Below are 15,009 nucleotides of genomic sequence, written 5' to 3'. Positions count from 1 at the left end.
CAAGTAATAGTTAAGACTCCGTCTGGTGAGTCACTTACTATTCAAGGAGATACCCAGCATGGATTGCCCGAGCAAGTGTCCATGCTCAAAGCATCCAGATGCATGCAGAAGGGATGTGTCATTTATATGGCACAAGTTACCATAGATGAGCCGAAGCCGAAGCTTGAAGATATTCCTGTTATCTCGGAATATCCTGAAGTATTTCCTGAAGAGCTACCCGGGTTGCCACCGGATAGGCAAGTAGAGTTTCGGATAGATATCATACCAGGTGCAGCACCTGTAGCAAGAGCACCATACAGATTGGCACCAACAGAGATGAAGGAGTTGAGGACGCAGTTGGATGAGCTTTTAGCCAAAGGTTTTATTAGACCTAGCTCGTCCCCTTGGGGAGCGCCAATCTTATTCGTTAAGAAGAAGGATGGTTCGATGCGTCTGTGCATCGATTACCGTGAGCTTAATAAGGTCACTATCAAGAATCGGTATCCGTTACCCAGGATCGACGATCTGTTCGATCAGTTACAAGGAGCAAGTTACTTCTCCAAGATTGACCTCAGGTCAGGTTATCATCAGTTGAAGGTCAAGGAGGAAGACGTACACAAGACCGCGTTTAGGACTCGTTATGGGCATTACGAGTTCCTAGTGATGCCGTTTGGGCTCACTAACGCACCAGCCGCGTTCATGGATCTCATGAATCGCGTCTGCAAACCTTATTTAGATAAGTTCGTCATCGTCTTTATTGATGACATTCTTATCTACTCAAAGAGCCAAGCTGAACATGAGAAACACCTTCGTTGTATTCTCAAACTTCTGTATCAAGAGAAGCTTTACGCCAAATTTTCGAAGTGTGAATTTTGGCTTCGAGAAGTCCAATTCCTTGGACATGTAGTTAGCGAGCGTGGTATCCAAGTAGATCCCGCTAAAGTCGAAGCAGTCATGAATTGGCAGGAGCCGAAGACGCCTACCGAGATTCGCAGTTTCCTCGGATTGGCAGGATACTATAGGAGATTCATCGAGAACTTTTCAAGGATTGCTGCGCCCCTAACCTCATTAACCCGTAAGAAGATTAAGTTTGATTGGGGCCCTAAGCAGCAAGAATCCTTTGACATTCTGAAGCAGAAGCTGAGCAATGCGCCAGTATTGACATTGCCAGATGGTATAGATGAATTTGTGGTGTATTGTGATGCATCGCATACAGGCATGGGTTGTGTACTCATGCAGAAAGGCAAAGTCATTGCCTACGCTTCTCGACAGCTCAAGGTGCACGAGAAGAACTACACCACCCACGATTTGGAATTGGGTGCGGTTGTATTTGCTTTGAAGTTATGGAGACATTACTTGTATGGAACCAAGTGCATAATTTATTCGGATCACAAGAGTCTTCAACACTTGTTCAATCAGAAGGAATTGAACATGCGTCAAAGGCGATGGATGGAAACTCTCAATGATTATGACTGTGAGATAAGATACCATCCAGGCAAGGCAAATGTGGTTGCCGACGCCTTAAGTAGAAAGGAAAGGGTTAAACCGATCAGAATCAATGCCAAGCGCATTGAAATTAGAAATAATTTGAATGAAAGGGGTGTTAGCTGCACAGAAGGAAGCTGTGCTGGAAGCTAACTATCCTGCAGAAAAATTGGGAGTAACTGAGGAGCAGTTATCCCACGACAAAGATGGGATGCTACGACTAAACGGACGAATATGGGTTCCAGTATATGGAGGGCTTCGGGATGTTATCCTCTAGGAAGCCCACAGCTCTAAATACTCAGTTCATCCTGGAGCTGATAAGATGTACCAGGATTTGAAATCAAACTACTGGTGGATTGGTTTGAAAAAGTCCGTGGCCGAGTATGTGGCCAAATGTTTGACTTGTGCGCAAGTCAAGGCTGAGCATCAGAAGCCGTCAGGTTTGCTTCAACAACCTGAGATCCCCAAATGGAAATGGGAAATGGTGACAATGGATTTCATCACCAAGTTGCCAAAGACGAAAAAGGGAAATGATACCATATGGGTCATAGTTGACAGACTGACTAAGTCAGCTCATTTTCTACCCATCAAAGAGACGTATAGCTCAGATATGTTAGCTCAATTATACGTCGATAAGATAGTAGCGCTACATGGTATACCTATATCTATTATTTCTGATAGAGATACTAGATATACGTCACATTTTTGGAAGAGTTTCCAACAATCGTTAGGCACTTGTTTGAATTTTAGTACGGCCTATCATCCTCAGACCGATGGTCAGAGTGAGCGTACTATTCAAACCTTGGAAGACATGCTTCGTGCATGTGCGATCGACTTAGGTGGTAGTTGGGATAAGCACCTACCACTGATTGAATTCTCCTACAACAATAGCTACCATTCCAGCATAAAGGCTGCGCCTTTTGAGGCCCTATACGGTAGAAAGTGTAGATCGCCCATTTGTTGGGCAGAAGTTGGAGATGTCCAGTTGTCTGGACCGGATATCGTCTTTGAGACGACAGACAAGATCGTTCAGATCCGTGATCGTTTGAAAGCTGCCCGGGATAGGCAGAAAAGTTATGCGGATCCTAAGCGCAAGGATTTTCACCTCGATGTAGGTGAAAAAGTGTTGCTTAAAGTATCACCTTGGAAAGGTGTAATGCGATTTGGAAAGAAAGGCAAGCTAAGCCCGAGATACATAGGACCTTTCGAGATAATCGAACGTGTCGGGGCAGTCGCTTACAAGTTAAACTTGCCTGAAGAGCTTAGTGCCATTCATAATGTGTTTCACATCTGTAATTTGAAGAAGTGTTTCGCTGACGATTCACTGGTTATACCGCATACAGATATACACATAGACGAAAGTCTAAAGTTTGTTGAAAAACCTTTGTCGATTGAGGATCGACAGGTAAAGAAGCTTCGAAGGAAGCAAGTGCCTATTGTTAAGGTCAAATGGGATGCCCGTAGAGGTCCCGAATACACGTGGGAAGTGGAATCCACGATGAAAGAGAAATATCCCCATTTGTTTGAATAAATCTCGGGGTCGAGATTTCTTTTAAGGGGGTGAGGATGTAACACCTCGAAAAATTTCGTCCAATAATGTCTTGACACGTGTCATAAGGTTCCGTTATGTGAAAACATACTTTAAAGGGACTAAAAGTGACAAACAGTGAAAACTATGGAACGTAAGGGTCCAAGGTGTCGACAATGGATAAATAGGCTCTATGATAACCCCACATAATGTTTATAACCTTTAACGGATGGTTCATGGATCATACGACGCGGAAATTGCCCAAAAGTGAAGTATTGTAAACTATAGGGGCCAAAAGTGTCAACATGTTTAATTTATACCTCTGAGTGAACTTTTGGCAGACCCGAAGCTTTGTATAGCTAAAATATACTCACTAGAATATGTGGTAAAAATTTCATGAAGTTTCGTCAACGTATGAGAAAGTTATGGCCAAAACCGTACTTAAGGGACTAAAAGCGTCAACGTCGAATTTCAGGGCTTTTCGGTTGAGCGCAAAGTTATCCGAGGGCATTACCATGTTGGTAAAAGTCCTAAGGTCCTTAAAAACCAAGTTTGGGGGTTTACGGGTCGAGAAAAGTAGCCGAAACAGCACGTACAAGCTCAGGGACCATTGCTGTCAATACATGAAAGTTGTTTGGCTGAAACAAGGGTCAGGCGACCCGCCTGGACATGCCCAGGCGGGCCGCGTGGGACTGCCAGCGACCAGAATTCGGTTTTGGGTCAAATTGGGTCCGAAAATGAGTGGGAAACAGCTGGATCTTGCCTCCAATTTAACCAATAACAAGCCATGCATGGCTAGGCAACAGTAACCCACGAAATTGTGACTTTAAATCAGATTTGATCAATGTTCTTGGCACTTGCATTTGTAAACAAAAGCTCTCTCTATCAAGAACCTTCAAGGCAAGACTTCTGGAGCTAAACTGATCAACAAGGCCGACTTCTAGTGTCCACTAAACATCTTTAGGACCATTGTAAGCTTTCAATTCGTTCTCTAATCCGTTTTTGTAGTGATTATTGATAAAAGTCAAACTGGGTGTTCATAACCTTTGACTTTCTGATTAAACGGATTTCTTTCAGTAATTTCTCGAATTGAAACTTGTTATAGATTGGTATTTATGTGGGAAACAAACCCTCTAAAGGGTACTAACTGATTCCCACTACATGCATGCTTAATGTCGAGTCAAACCTATTTCTAAAAAGTCAACAGAAGCGATTTTTGTGAAAAATGATATGATTAATGATATAGATGACATGCAACCTGATTGATCATTAAAAATGACTTGTAATACATATAAGAATGTGTTCTAATCATCATCAACTCGACGATCTATAGTATAGCCACGAATCGGAACCGAAAGTCTTGTAAAACGATTATTTCGTAGACTATCGATTCGGATTCATACATGCATGTTCGAGATCTGCATTGGAAAGTATTTTTGACTATTTTTATTTTAGTTAAACTTTCTGGAATTTTCTTTGTTTAAGTCTATGTTTAGCCTATTCGAATGCTTGTTTCCGGTTTATGCATAAAGTTGACTATTTTGCCCTTTTTGATTTAAAACGGGATTTTTGGAAAAGTGAAAGGATAGAAATCTTTATATTTATTATATAAACTTGCACCGAAAGTTTCGGATCAGTTGGTGGTCCAGATTGTGAGTTATGGCCATTAGCGTAAAACGATATTATAAATTTACATAAACGGTCCTTTTCGCGTAGAACCCGTTTCTGGCCACGTTTTGGTATAAAACTTTTTACCAACTGATTATATATAATATTCTGGGAATTTTGATGATTTTTAAGTAATTTTTGGCTGAACGGATCCTAGATCACCTAGTCATTTCGGCTTATGTCGGTTTTGACCGTTTTAGCCATAAAATGAGTTTTACACATCCATTTGACCCGAAACCTTTTTCTACTGATTTTGTATGGTGAATAAATTATTATAAGACTTCTGGAAATATAAAAATCTCAGATTTACTGTGAAAACCCGAAAACGCCCTTAAATCGTATTTTTAGCGTTTTAAGCGCATAGTAAGCGTTGTACTTGTTTTAAACCTATAAAACTTATACCTACTGATGTAAATCACATATTTTCATATAATAACAGTAAGTATGATATTTTGAACTCAGGTTTCCAGTTTTGGCATTTTTAGCCCTTGTGAAATTACTAAATTGCCCCTACGGTGCATAGTTTGGTTTTAAATGATATATTTGATATATGGGTCATACCCCACTGATATAATATGTTATATTAAGTATATTTACTGTATGAACCAGACCCGAAACTCAGATTTCTAATTTTACCCTTTTATTATCTTTTAAATGACCAAAATGCCCTTCTAAGGCATAGATTGAGTTTAAAATTATCCCGGGCAATATAGAACATAACTTACTGATATAATATCATATTCTAAGCATATTAATTCGGGGAACTTGCATTTGAATCTTTTGGCTACCCGTATCGCCCTTTTCGCGTTCGGTTCGGTTTACGTAACTAGTTTGCGTAAATTGACCAAGACGGGTCAAACGATATCATTTTTATTTCAAAATCCAGAATGTATTTAGTATACCCATATTATACAAGTATTCAAACTTGTCGGGTCTAAATCACATTCTATCCGGTCTTTCGCTTAATCGTGCGTAAACCGTATCATTCCTAAAACTAACCGGTCAAAGTTTAAGCTTAAATAAAAGGCCGTTAGGAATCTAATAGGTTAATTATAAACCTTTGTTCCAGATTAGGAAGCCCGGTAAAAGCTACCATCACTTGTCGTTTGTGACTTATACTTGCTCAGGTAAATACATTTTGACTTATTTTCCCTATACGGGCTTGGGGTACGGTATTTAAAATACCGCTTGATCGGGCGCACAAGTCCTGCGCCTTATAGGTGTACAGTCTTGAATAGCTTGTGCGACTTCGTTTAAACAGTTTTGTCTTACTTAAAGGCTTTGGGGGGTTATTGACCGTGTCCCGGATATCCTTGGCATTATCTTACGAGATGGCCACGACCAGAGCACGGGGTGTAGGCGTACACCCGTCGTGTATAACTCTTTGATGTGGTGTGTCATTAAATCTCTAGCCCGGACAGTAGATCCCGGGCCACCAGAGATATAAGTGCATGTAATTCGTTCACAAGTTTATATTGCATAAATATCCCAAGTTAATAAAAATATTTATGCCTTGTGCATTTAAATAAATTTTAAATCATTTTCAAAATGAGTCGGTTGATTTGTATTTACCAGTGTAAACTGACGTATTTTTCCCAAAAGATTAAGTGCAGGTACTATACGGAAATAGGCTGGCTGTTTCCTAGAGAGCGTCCACAATAGTCTCGCAAACTCGGACGACAATTATCTGTTGAACTATTTATTTCTATTTTTATTTGATCCGCCTGTGGATCCATTTCAACGACTGTGATATTTATTATTGCACTTAAATTAAAGTTGAAATGTTTCTATTCTGCTTCCGCTGTGCATTATTATATTGTGTTGATTGTCTATGACGATGCCAACTACGTCACTGTACCCCACACCGGGCCCATCGGTGACACGTGGAAATTTGGGGGTGTGACACATCATGCTACAACTTTTAACTACAGAACAAGATGATCAAGGGTTTAGCAAGGACTTACTACTAGCTTAAAGCTAGGGATGAATCTAGTGAGGAAAATGTTGAGAAAAGATGATGAAAAGACTAGAACAAGCTCCTTTGAATGCTCTTCAAGATGCAACCTTCATGGATCCTTCAAAGCTTTGAATGGAACTTGAATAAGAGGAAGATGGTGATGTCAAAATGGTGGTGATGGTGGCTGCTATAGGGGAGCCGAAAATGAGAGAGAGAGTGAGGTTGGAGTGTGGTTTTTGAAGTAATGATGAGAAATCTTGGAACTCCACACTTATAAGGATCTCTTGCATATTTTGGTTAGATTGTTAAGCAACATATCACCTTGGAAACCTTCAACAAATCATAAGTCATGATTGTGAAGATATGGCGGGTCCCTATGGCTGAAAATTCGGTTTGGGGGGGGGGGGTAAATTGTAAAATTTGTTAATTAGTAGGTATTTAATTAGGAGGTTAAGGGTAATTTCTAGAATAGTGAGTGTATGTCATGTTTCTATAGTGTGTGGGGATTTTTATGACCATAATTATTTAAGAATAATAAAATAATGTTTCTGACAAAATTTTGGTGTCCCGGGTAATGTCCGGTTGTTCGGTTACGTACTGTTCCGTTAAAGTGGTAAATTGTACCATATAGTGTCTTTTATGCATCTTTTTGTAACGAAATTAATTCCAACACTTAGGAAGGCGTTCAGGACCATTTAGTCAATTCTCTGTATAATACGAGTATGTTAAAAGCTGAATCGTTGCTAAAAATGCAGAATTCTGCACTAAAAATGAGTTTTAGGCACTTCCCGGCACTCAAACTATCGCCTAGTGACACAGTCTCATGGTCCTCACTTCCTTACACCCATACTAGTGTAGTACTTTGTCCCTGGCTCATACTGGCCTCAATATAGTGTCTGTCTATGTGCTGGCGTTGTCAGCACGTGTCTGAGTTATCCGCTCACTGTGCTAACGGTGCTTTGTGCATCAGGTTTGTCACTAAGAGTCTGTATGAAATAAATGGAGCGACTGTATGTAAAGTGATGCACATGTATGTATGTAACATAAATCAGTAAGCAGTTTAAGGTGTTAGTTGTAATCAAGGACATTCATTAAGCATATAATCGAAATTAATTAATTTGTACAGTACCTGTAATTGTGAGGGTTGTCACAAGTTATGATATAACCATTAAATGTTTCTGCCATGTTGTTTACTATGACATCACATTTAGTGTGAGTTTTCAAGTAGCGCCTGTTAAATGCTTTGGGATCCTGCTTTAAGATTGCCTCTACTGCATCAGGGTTTATGGCCCTCATTTCATCAATGGCTTGGAGGTAATCAGGTTCACAGTATGCTCTTGCAGCTTTCCAATACAATTCCTTGAGCTCCTCATCCTTAAAATTCTTGTGCCAATTTGCATAGATGTGCCTTGCACAGTTTCTATGCTCTGCTCTTGGTCAAATAAGTGCCACAACATTTAACATACCCTGCAGATAAATGATTATTAACCTTAGACCTTACAGCAGATCATTAGCATCTCTGCCAACTGCAGTTAACAACATCCCTCCTAGGAAGGTCTTTAGAAAACAACCATCTAGACACAAGACCTTCCTACATCCTGCTAGAAATCCTCATTTCACACCATCAAAACACACAAAGAGTCTGAAAAAAGTTTCACATGTGGCTGTGGGATCTAAGTTAATGAAACCTAGTGGTGCAGTAACAAGCACAAATGTTGATGTTGGGTTTACTTTTTTCAAAATCTCCATGTATGCACCAATTTTACTATAATGATCCCTCATTGATCCATGAAGTTTCTTATGGGCACATGCTTTAGCCTTGTAGGCCAGCCACTTGGTGATTATTACTTTATACTTATGTTTCACAGCCAATATGATTTCCTTAGCCGACCAGTTGGGCTTGGATTTATACACTTGCAGGAACTCATTAGCTATGAACATTGCAGTTAGCTGTCTATTCTTTACCATGTTTCTTTGGCAGGTATGTGTATGCTTCACTCTCTTTACCAAGTAACACTCTTTCCCTTTATGAAGTGAACAAAGTATAAAGAATGAACACCCTTTAAGACAATTGACAACAATACGGCCACATGCAGTCTTTTCCCTCTTTGCAAGGTACAATTTCCTACCATTAGCTACTGAGTACTGCCTCATTAAAGGCGTCCCTTGATGCAAACCTTATTCCCACCTTCCAAATAAATTTCTTCCAATTTGTATGTTCACTTACAGATGGGGCTGCTTCCTTGTACTTCTTGCCCCTGATATCATCATCCTCACTATCACCAGGTGTTAAAATGTCCCCATCAGATTCCTCGTAATTACTGTTTCCATCTACCCTTGCATCTTCAGTTTCATGCAAATTACCCCCAGTTTCATGCAAATTACCCTCTGTTTCATGCAAATTACCCTCTGTTTGTCTTTCATGTACTACCTCATCAAGCACTTTCTTTTTGGCTTCCAAATGTATCTTGGTTGCCTCTCTAACTGCATGTTGTGACTGTATCCACTCAACATCCTCTCTGTCTGACTCTAATCCAAGTACATCATCTGCAGCTTCCTCTTCATCACTGGTCTCAACTAGTTCATCATAATCTTCATCATCAGAATTTGACTCTTCATCTTCCACACTGAACTCACTATCTTCACTGTCCTCGTCTGCTTGCTTACCTATTGACTTAGAGCTGCATCCAGGGGAAACCCTAGAAGATTGGGCTTTTAGTTTACTGGATTGGGCTTCAGGTTTACTGGGCTGGGTAACAGGGTTACTGGGCTGGGTATCAGGTTTAATTGGCCTAGAACTGGAGTGGGCTTCAGGTGCACTCAATTGACGTTCTTGAACAAATACTTCCATAAATGTTTCACTCCAATTAAAAACCTACTTAACCAACTCCAACACATCTCTATCATCACGAAAATGCCTAATTCCACCATCATCCGCATCCGACCCATACATATGAAAGTTCCTTGATTTATAGCATTTCGTTTCCAATGCATAATCTGCTAGCTCAAAGTATGAAATTGTAACACCCCGAAAACGGGTTTGGTAATTAAATCCCGTTAATACTAAAGAGCGGGTAAAATACCGTTAGTGATAAAGATTAACCCGGTAAATTATTAGGATTTAAAACAAAAAAAGCCTAATAAATAAATAAAGAGAGAGCAACCGCTTTGAGAAGACAAAGTTGATAAGGAGCCCGAGTTAACGGGACTTAAAATAAAACGGGTTTTAAGTTCCCGAACCCATTAAGTTAACTAGGTAGAATTAACCTAGTTAGTAATGGGTAATTAAATGGAAAACTAAGAGTTATAGACTCATTTATAAATCCTTAGAACTATAGGGACTAATATTGCCAAGAGAGAGACTAAGTTTATTAAAACAAAAAAAAATAATAAAACCCAAACACACAAGAGTGTGTCTGGTTCGACTAAAACACAGGGGCGACCAAGAGCTCTCCTCAAACCCTAGTTCATGCTAAAATTGATCAATTGATGGCACAAATCTGACCCAAATCGAAATCCAAGCAAAGATTATTGGTCTCCTTCGTAAAGGGATCATAAGGTATGTGAAAATTCGTTATTTGATTCCATCCAAAATTCTGGATGAACAATTATAGTTCGAAATTAGTGTTGCATGAATGTTGTTTGGATGAAATTAGAGTAAAATAGTGTCTAGGAACAAACCCTAGTCGCTAGATTGTTGAAATTATGCTCAATGCTTGAGAATTCGATAACCACCATTGAAGGTGATTAGTGGGTTTTGTAAGAGCATGTTAAACGCTAGGGTTATAGTTATTATTTTGGTGTATTTTGAGCTATGTGAAGTAAATTCAGATTTGTTGATGTAAAATTTGATAGGAACTTGCCTAATTGATGTTAATCTTGGCTAAATGACAAGTTATGAACTTGATTGTAGATGTGTAAGAATCATGCCCACAAGGTGTTTGTTAAAATGCCTAAGTAAATGTTCATATGTTGAAATTATGAATCAAAACGCGTAAATTCCTAATTTGATTAATTAGGGGTGATATGTGATGATACGGACTCTAATCTTAATGTGGATTTTAATTAATTTCACACATCATATGATTAGAGGTAGTTAACTAGAAGAAAGTTAAATTAATCAATGGTGAAGTCGAATGATGATTTAGACATAGAAAATGAGTAAGGTGGAATAGTCGTATTGGTTAATGACTAATCTAACCACCTTGTGAATGATGATGTTAGTTTGACGCTAAACGAGCTAGGTGGAAGCTTGAGGACGAAACGGGTCAAACGAATCAATAAAGAGAAGTGAAGCATAAACCGGATGAGAGGTAAGTATAACTTACGCCCCTTTTACATTATTTGCGAAGTTACTAATTTCAGGTATTAATATGGATGCTACTAAATGGTTGGTACATGATATTTCGACTTGATTCAATGAGAGTCGGAATGATGGAAAATGGTATGAAATCATGACGATAGTAAAAGTAATAAAATGGTAAATTAGTCATGTAGTGACAAATAAATAAAAACGGCTTGAGTGAAACAACTTCAAAGGAAAACCTAAAAAGGGTAAAGGGGATGAAATGGTAATTAAATACCATCTCATATGGACAAATAGTCGGTTAGACTAAATGGGTCAAATGGTGTTGTTAACACCATTTGACAATAACATTTGACAATCACTTGTTGAGTTTTGTAATCACAGGAAATAACATAAGCTTGCATCGCTTTAACTAAAAGGATTTAAAGCAAAAGTTATGTAATGGGTCAATACTTTGACCCGAGCCAGGTATGTACAATTAAGCTTTTAGTTAAACATACAAATTGGTCAGATATTTAGCGAAAGTCCTTCGTCGTATAGTGAGGGACTAAAGTTGACCAAAATACCTTGAATGGTATATTGGGTAAACGACCCATAGGAGTTGTTTAGAAACTTACATTAAGATTATGGGATCACTAGACATGAATAAAGGTCATAGGAATGCACATCCGCGGGTCAAATGCTCAAAAGTGGTCAATTGCGTAAAATGATCAACCGATGGGTAAGATAGGGAAAAAGGGGTTCGTTATGATATATCCACCACAAAATAGTTGTGGTGGAATAATTGTAGTTAATTCGATATGTAATTTTGTGGCGACAAAAAGAAAAGGGTACAAGTTCTAGACAAAATGAGTAAATACCCTTAATGGGTCAAAATGGAAGTTTTAGCGAAACGGGTTATGAATGTGTAATGACCCGTGAATTGAACCTTGTATAATAGGAAATAATTATAATAATATGTTTTATAGAAGAAACAAGGGCCATAACCATGTTTGATGATGAAATCACGAATGGGTCAAAAGTTGGCAAAACGGGTAATAAGCCGAAGACTTAAAAGTCTTAAATTTTGTTAAGCCAAATGTCGGATTTTAACTCCATATGATGGAGAATCAAATTACAAACACGTAGGAAGAAACGGTAGGTCAAACGGACAAGCGGTTTGAAAGATACGGTAGTTTTCGTGTCAATAAACGGCGAAATGGAAGAAGCCGATGCAGGGGCCACCGTAACTTACGGTGGGTACCGTAAGTTACGGTGGAGGCTAAATTTTTTACGGCAGTTCTCCACTGCCTTACGGTGGTGGTATGTTATAACAGGGCTACCGTAAATTACGGTGTCCACCGTAATTTACGGTGGACCCTGTACAAAAATGTATTTTTGATTAGTTTTGTTTCCCGGACTCGTTTAGATACGTTTTAAATCCCGTATGACTAAAGCATTTCATGTCTTTATGAAATGTAGGTACTTTGTGGATGCCGGAAGAAGATCAAGCTTAACGAAGAACCGAACACGAATAAGACACATGCTTCCGCACTTGGCCTCGTCATAAATTTTAAATGACGAATCTGATTACGTTATGTCAATTAACTTTTGATTTGCGAAAAGTTTTAATAAACCCATATTTCCAATGTATATGTAATCTTAATTACATGTTTGTTTTCGTAAAATATACGTTAAACCTTGAATTATAAGAACAGGTGTTACAAGTTGGTATCAGAGCCTTGGTTTAAGAGATTCAAGTATGGTGGGAAAACTATGCTTGGACTTAAACCTTATGCTCTTGATAAAGATTGGTGTTCGGTTCGAGGCTTGATCGCAAATCCGGTAAGTACGTGTATTTTAATGATTTAGCATGTTAAAGTGTTGTAAACAACACATAGGGTTATCGTGTAACATACGATACCTCAATTAAATAATAGATATAGTTAACAAAATTACATGCGTTAACACGTATGGTAGAAAAGCCTTGTATTATGATACGGGCATTTAATAAAGTTGACATTACTAACTTTTATGAATGTTATAATTGGAGGAAACTCGCATTTGAAGATGATGAGGGTTGAACAAATTACGGATACGATAGAGGAACGGTCCGAAGTATGGCAAGAGGAGCATGCTCACCAAGGACTAAACCGCGCTACGACCGCGAACAAGGTTATTGGCAAAGAGAGCCTGTTAAAGCAAGCATTATCAGGTGCACACTTTTAAATTTAAATGCACAAGTAGTAATATGCAAAAACACGTAAGTGATGACGGTTGCATACATATACGATAGAACTTGGAAAACCTGATTTCCAAGAGAAATTTAATAGAAAATGTGTTATTCACGACGATGAATAACAAATGAGTAACAAGATTTGTTCACATGGAAACTTGGATTGGGGTAATTATCCAAGTGGAAAACTCTCAATTCGATGCTATTGAGAAAAGTAGCAATCACGTTAACAAATGTGATTATATATTAGTTTGATAAAAAAGGAGAAACATTGTATATGTTTAGGAATGAAACCCGTAAATCTAATAATTGTTAAATAGTAACCGAATAAATGGTTGCCAATGAAAGTCAAGAATATAGAAAGATTAGAGGCGTCACTTACATGGGGTGTAGTGCGGAAATTATGAAAAGGTCATGTGTGTCATGTGTTGATCGCTTACTCTGGCCAAGTAAGTAGTGAACACATGATGCTATGAACTTTTTATGATGGACATGCTTACATTCGATGTAGTAGGGACGGGGTAAATGGGACTAGCAAAAAAAGTACCCAAATGAATCAGATAAGCAAAATATTTGATTATCATGTAAACGCACAGCTGAGTGACAGAAGCGTATTATATTAGAAAAATGAGCCCGAGAGAAGGGGGCAAAGAAACATGTAAAATGACTAAGATATGCACCGAGAAGGAGTGTACTTACACTCGAACCCGGAAAATGCAAACATGTAGAATGATCAAGATATGCATTGGGAAGGAGTGTACTTACACTCGAACCCGGAAAATGCAAACATGTAGAATGATCAAGATATGCATTGGGAAGGAGTGTACTTACACTCGAACCCGGAAAATGCGGATACGTCTCTAAATGGGTCGTTTTTTTTTTTGTAAAACGCCAAATTCGAGAACAAAGTAGGAATATAAAGGCGAAAGGAAGTCATAATGCGTACCGTAAGGGTTGCAATAATAACGCCTTCGGTAAAACACCCGGTTGGTGGGTAAGGACTTAAACACATGCGTGAACCGAGAAATGGGAACTCGGATGGAAAGTTAAAAGACTCGGGTTTTGAGTCTTAACTGAAAGACGACAAAATAATGTAAATAGAAATTTTGAATAAATTATGTTCAGCTATTTCAAAGCTGAACAGGTCAAACAAAGACTGAAGTTTGGCATTCGTAAGCGATGAATGTTCACACGAACAAGTCAAACAAATTTAATAAGGGATGACACTTGCTAAATTAAGTAAGTGCGAATCGGATAAATAAAAGTGCGAAATATTAATAAACCTATGTAAAGGAGTTAAAGGCGTTAAAAACACTGAAATAAAAGAACCCGGGTAATGGGACGTAAGGAAGTACAGGTAAGAACCGGGTAACGGTAAGGGTATGGAAAACCGACGTGTAATTGACGTTAGAAGTCGGGAAGTCGGAAAGATGATTCGAAAGAAAACAATGTAGCCTTAGACTACGGTCAAGGTCAAATGAAATCCAAAAAGTAAAAAGGTGAATAATTATAAACATAAAAAGGGATGCCTTAACGCCACATGCGTATATAAACGTATACACATTTGAATAAAGACTAAAATAAAATATGATCTACGGGATCATCATAACTACGGGATGTTAATTAGGGTAAAGGTCTACGGGGCCAAAATGACCCACGGGACATGAATTAAAGCAAAGGGATCATAAAGGCCTCGTCTTAAAAAGGTGAAAAATCTAAAGAAATAAGCCTACGAGGCTGAGTGAAAGAACCTACGGGTCAATAACGTGAAGCGAGGAAAATGGTTAAACTCCCCGCGTAAAATAAATAACGGAAGGTAAAGGTAGTATAAAAGCGAGGGGTTTCGCTAACTTAACTGAGTGAGTTAAAAG

The sequence above is a fragment of the Helianthus annuus genome, chromosome 16 (assembly GCF_002127325.2).
Source record: "Helianthus annuus cultivar XRQ/B chromosome 16, HanXRQr2.0-SUNRISE, whole genome shotgun sequence".
NCBI lineage: Eukaryota > Viridiplantae > Streptophyta > Magnoliopsida > Asterales > Asteraceae > Helianthus > Helianthus annuus.
The sequence above is the reverse complement of the archived record's forward strand: the minus strand, read 5'-3'. Positions refer to the sequence as shown.